This window comes from Entelurus aequoreus, linkage group LG27 (genome assembly GCF_033978785.1).
Source record: "Entelurus aequoreus isolate RoL-2023_Sb linkage group LG27, RoL_Eaeq_v1.1, whole genome shotgun sequence".
Classification (NCBI taxonomy): domain Eukaryota; kingdom Metazoa; phylum Chordata; class Actinopteri; order Syngnathiformes; family Syngnathidae; genus Entelurus; species Entelurus aequoreus.
In genome coordinates, this window is record NC_084757.1 from 38,583,897 (window position 1) to 38,589,896 (window position 6,000).

General features: G+C 36.6%; 1 long non-coding RNA gene across 2 annotated transcripts in view; it reads right to left on the reverse strand.

Annotated features, from left to right (window-relative positions):
- Positions 1-6,000, reverse strand: part of LOC133644786 (uncharacterized) — a 36,274-nt gene that overhangs the window by 21,344 nt on the left and 8,930 nt on the right. The window contains exons 4-5 of one of the 2 annotated variants that reach the window (XR_009824827.1): positions 5,504-5,733; positions 3,344-3,537 (exon numbers count right to left, since the gene is read on the reverse strand). This is a non-coding gene — a long non-coding RNA (uncharacterized LOC133644786). The remainder of the gene's footprint in view (positions 1-3,343; positions 3,538-5,503; positions 5,734-6,000) is intronic. The other variant, XR_009824828.1, reaches the window with a different exon arrangement.

Genomic DNA, 6,000 nt, shown 5'->3' on the forward strand with positions numbered 1-6,000 from the left:
CAACTATAATTATTTGATACTTGTTTATATTGACAAATGTGCTGTTTTACACCGCAATGTTCAATTAAGTTGGATGATGCGGACACATTTGTTACTGGATACTTTCTAATACTGCCTTGGAAACTTTGTACGTGTAAGTAATATGCAACTATAACTATTTGATACTTGTTTATATTGACAAATGTGCTGTTTTACACCACAATGTTGTTTAAGTTGAATGACGCAGACACGTTTGTTACTGGATACTTTCTAACACACTTCTGCCTTAGAGACTTTGCACGTGTAATTAATATGCAACTATAATTATTTGATACTTGTTTATATTGACAAATGTGCTGTTTTACACCGCAATGTTCAATTAAGTTGGATGATGCGGACACATTTGTTACTGGATACTTTCTAATACTGCCTTGGAAACTTTGTACGTGTAAGTAATATGCAACTATAACTATTTGATACTTGTTTATATTGACAAATGTGCTGTTTTACACCGCAATGTTGTTTAAGTTGAATGACGCAGACACGTTTGTTACTGGATACTTTCTAACACACTTCTGCCTTGGAGACTTTGTACGTGTATGTAATATGCAACTATAATGACACTATAATCAACACTTATTTATATTGACAAATGTGCTGTTTTACACCGCATTATCATTCAATTAAGTTGAATGATGCGGACACGTTTGTTACCGGATACTTTCTAATAATGCCTTGGAGACTTTGTACGTATAAGTAATATGCAACTTTAATTATTTGATACTTGTTTATATTGACAAATGTGCTGTTTCACACTGCAATGTTGTTCAATTAAGTTGAATGACGCGGACACGTTTGTTACTGGATACTTTCTGATACTGCCTTGGGGACTTTGTATGTGTAAGTAATATGCAACTACAAATATTTGATACTTGTTTATATTGAAAAATGTGCTGTTTTTCACTGCAATGTTGTTCAATTAAGTTGAATGACGCGGACACGTTTGTTACTGGATACTTTCTAACACACTTCTGCCTTAGAGACTTTGTACGTGTAATTAATATGCAACTATAATTATTCGACACTTGTTTATATTGACAAATGTGCTGTTTTACACCGCATTATCATTCAATTAAGTTGGATGATGCGGACACGTTTGTTACTGGATACTTTCTGATAATGCCTTGGAGACTTTGTACGTGTAAGTAATATGCAACTTTAATTATTTGATACTTTTTTATATTGACAAATGTGCTGTTTTACGATGCAATGTTGTTTAAGCTGAATGATGCAGACACGTTTGTTACTGGATACTTTCTAACACACTTATGCCTTGGAGACTTTGTACGTGTAAGTAATATGCAACTATAATGATTTGATACTTGTTTATATTGACAAATGTGCTGTTTCACACTGCAATGTTGTGCAATTAAGTTGAATGACGCGGAAACGTTTGTTACTGGATACTTTCTAACACACTTCTGCCTTAGAGACTTTGCACGTGTAAGTAATATGCAACTATAATTATTCAACACTTGTTTATATTGACAAATGTGCTGTTTTACACCGCATTATCATTCAATTAAGTTGAATGATGCGGACACGTTTGTTACTGGATATTTTCTAATACTGCCTTGGAGACTTTGTACGTGTAAGTAATATGCAACTATAATTATTTGATACTTGTTTATATTGACAAATGTGCTGTTTTACACTGCAATGTTGTTCAATTAAGTTGAATGACGCGGACACTTATGTTACTGGATACTTTCTAATACTGCCTTGGAAACTTTGTACGTGTAATTAATATGCAACTATAATTATTTGATACTTGTTTATATGGACAAATGTGCTGTTTTACACTGCATTATTCAATTAAGTTGAATGATGCAGACACGTTTGTTACTGGACACTTTCTAACACACTTCTGCCTTGGAGACTTTGTACATGTAAGTAGTATGCAACTATAATTATTTGATACTTGTTTATTTTGACACATGTTCTGTTTTACACTGCAATGTTGTTTAATTAAGTTGAATGATGCGGACACGTTTGTTACTGGACACTTTCTAACACGCTTCTTCTGCCTTGGAGACTTTGTACATGTAAGTAGTATGCAACTATGATTATTTTATGCTTGTTTATTTTGACACATGTTCTGTTTTACACCGCATTATCATTCAATTAAGTTGAATGATGCGGACACGTTTGTTACTGGATACTTTCTAACACGCTTCTGCCTTGGAGACTTTGTACGTGTAAGCAAAATGCAACTATAATTATTTGATACTTGTTTATATTGACAAATGTGCTGTTTTACACTGCAATGTTGTTGAATGACGTGGACACTTATGTAACTGGATACTTTCTAATACTGACTTGGAATCTTTGTATGTGTAAGTAGTATGCAACTATAAATATTTGATACTTGTTTATGTTGACAAATATGACTATAACTATATAACTACATCAGCAGTTTAACAAGCACTAATAAAAATACAAATAAAAAGATTTGTGGGACTTCCTGCTCGGTCGGTTGAAGAAGTTAGCCAGCAAACAGTAGAAGTTAGCCAGCTAACAGTTGAAGTTAGCCAGCAAACAGTAGAAGTTAGCCAGCAAACAGTAGAAGTTAGCCAGCAAACAGTAGAAGTTAGCCAGCAAAAAGTAGAAGTTAGCCAGCAAACAGTAGAAGTTAGCCAGCAAACAGTAGAAGTTAGCCAGCAAAAAGTAGAAGTTAGCCAGCAAACAGTAGAAGTTAGCCAGCAAAAAGTAGAAGTTAGCCAGCAAACAGTAGAAGTTAGCCAGCAAACAGTAGAAGTTAGCCAGCAAAAAGTAGAAGTTAGCCAGCAAACAGTAGAAGTTAGCCAGCAAACCGTAGAAGTTAGCCAGCAAACAGTAGAAGTTAGCCAGCAAACAGTAGAAGTTAGCCAGCAAACAGTAGAAGTTAGCCAGCAAACAGTAGAAGTTAGCCAGCAAAAAGTAGAAGTTAGCCAGCAAACAGTAGAAGTTAGCCAGCAAACAGTAGAAGTTAGCAAGTAAACAGTAGAAGTTAGCCAGCAAACAGCAGAAGTTAGCAAGCAAACAGATATTCAAACAAACTGCCTCTAGGTAATGTTTACATGCCAACAAAGCAAGCATTTATTTTTCAAAAACGCACTAGCTAGATGCTAATTTATTTGCATATGCATGCTACTGATTAGCATTAGCAATTTTACATGGCGACGTCAACACCTCCAAATGTGTTAATGAAAAAGTAAACTGGGATGCACGTTACGATCCAACAGCTGGTGTGTAATAAGTACAATACTTACGGTATGAACGCTTTGTAGGACTCAACAAAAAAACAAGACTTTCCTATTCTCACCATTGAAGATGTTTCTGTTTGAAATCTGCACCATTTGATTGGCCGCTGCTCTGGAAGATAATGTCAGTCATTCAAGGAGCCGAGGGACCACCCTTCCTGATGGAGGGGGCGGGGCAGAGCGCCGGCACTCAGACTTTGGGGCCATTTCTGAGTTGAATCGCAAGTTGGATAACATCTCGGAGAAGCTTTCTGCTCTGCAAGGCAAAATTGTGATCAATTTAGGAGCCAGAACGGACAAAGCAGCGGAACCACAATAATTAATTCTCCTTACTCATTGCAGCGAAAGACGTTCTGAAATCTTTTTCACCTTCTTTAAAGACACCTGGGAAGTTGACTCTGTCCCACGAGGCTTATGAACAGAACACACACCCATGGACGACTACTACTACACACTAATGCGCACATACACTCCCCCCAAACCACACCTTCACCATTTCACCCCACGGTATGATGCCACTCCATTGCAGGTTTCCAGTTTTTGTGCACTGTAAATATTTGTTCAAGGTTTCGGTGGCGACCCATCAGTCTTTTTGTATGTCTGTACTTGACGGATTGTACCGGAAATACATTTTAAAGTACTTTTCAAGTGCAACGGCAACAAATTATTATCTATCCATTCAACTTAATGGCAAAGACTACTTCATGACTACTGCCATTTAGTGTCTTGGTATTGCAATTGCATGCAAGTTCTACTTTATAAAACTTGCAAATGAGACTCAAACGTGTAAGACATAAGTGGATGGCAAAGTTGTTATAAATGTTACACAAATAAGATTTAATGACAAAAAAGTACCAATAATTATACCAGTATCGACTCAAACGTGAAAGGTACCCGTCCCTACATAGAATACTGCAATACTTGTTTGTAGTATTTGTAGTAAAATATCTTGGTATTGCAACTGAATGCAAGTTCTACTTTATAAAACTTGCAAATGAGACTCAAATGTGTAAGACATAAGTGGACCGCAAAGTTGTTATAAATGTTACACAAGTAAGATTTAATGACAAAAAAGTACCAATAATTATACCAGTATCGACTCAAATGTGAAAGGTACCCGTCCCTAAATAGAATACTGCAATACTTGTTTGTAGTAAAATATTGTGGTATTATAACTGCATGCAAGTTCTACTTTATAATACTTGCAAATGAGACTCAAACGTGTAAGACATAAGTGGATGGCAAAGTTGTTATAAATGTTACACAAATAAGATTTAATGACAAAAAAGTACCAATAATTATAACAGTATCGACTCAAACGTGAAAGGTACCCGTCCCTACATAGAATACTGCAATACTTGTTTGTAGTATTTGTAGTAAAACATCTTGGTATTGCAATTGCATGCAAGTTCTACTTTATAAAACTTGCAAATGAGACTCAAACGTGTAAGACATAAGTGGATGGCAAAGTTGTTATAAATGTTACACAAATAAGATTTAATGACAACAAAGTACCAATAATTATACCTGTATCGACTCAAATGTGAAAGGTACCCGTCCCTAAATAGAATACTGCAATACTTGTTTGTAGTAAAATATTGTGGTATTAAAACTGCATGCAAGTTCTACTTTATAATACTTGTAAATGAGACTCAAACGTGTAAGACATAAGTGGATGGCAAAGTTGTTATAAATGTTACACAAAAAAAATTTAATGACAAAAAAGTACCAATAATTATACCTGTATCGACTCAAATGTGAAAAGGTACCCATCCCTACATAGAATACTGCAATACTTGTTTGTAGTAAAATATCTTGGTATTGCAACTGCATGCAAGTTCTACTTTATAAAACTTGCAAATGAGACTCAAACGTGTAAGACATAAGTGGATGGCAAAGTTGTTATAAATGTTACACAAATAAGATTTAATGACAACAAAGTACCAATAATTATACCTGTATCAAACTCAAATGTGAAAATGTACCCGTCCCTACATAGAATACTGCAATACTTGTTTGTAGTATCACGATACAGTGGCGATGCTTCGACTGATACATAGGAACAAATGAATATGCTCCAGCACCAAAGTTTGCCGCAGTGGAAAAAAAGGGCATTGGTTGGACTTTTGTTTGATGTCTGAATATTTAAAAACAAAAACAAAAAGATATAAATATTATTCTCCCAGGGTTGAGAGGGTGGTGTGCAAAGAATGTTGTGATACGGGAGGCCAAGAAGGATACGGGAGGCCAAGAAGGATACGGGAGGCCAAGAAGGATACGGGAGGCCAAGAAGGATACGGCAGCGGTTGAGCCAACAAAAAGGAGGCTATGTTTGAAGGAAGCTCTGAATTGGCACGACTTCACTGCAGAGTCGGGACATCAGAGACCAGAGGTGACCAAAGTCTGGCATGGGGGCCCATCAGGGGTCCATCAGGGGTCCATCAGGGACATGCTAAAAGTACATTTGAACACGGTAGAACATTACTGAGAAGAATCAACAAAATAAGTTGAACAGTTTTTTGAAGATATCAGCAACTACAGGAAGTGTTTACTTTTAGACACATGTAGAGAACACACACATATATACAGTATATAACCTCCAAGCACCACCGGGGCAGACCGTCGGAGGGGGGATGCGTGGTGTGGAGCGCTACCTGGACACAAGTCGAGGGACTGATCACCCTTGGCTGGGTCGCCCGGGAGAGGGTGTTTGATTAAG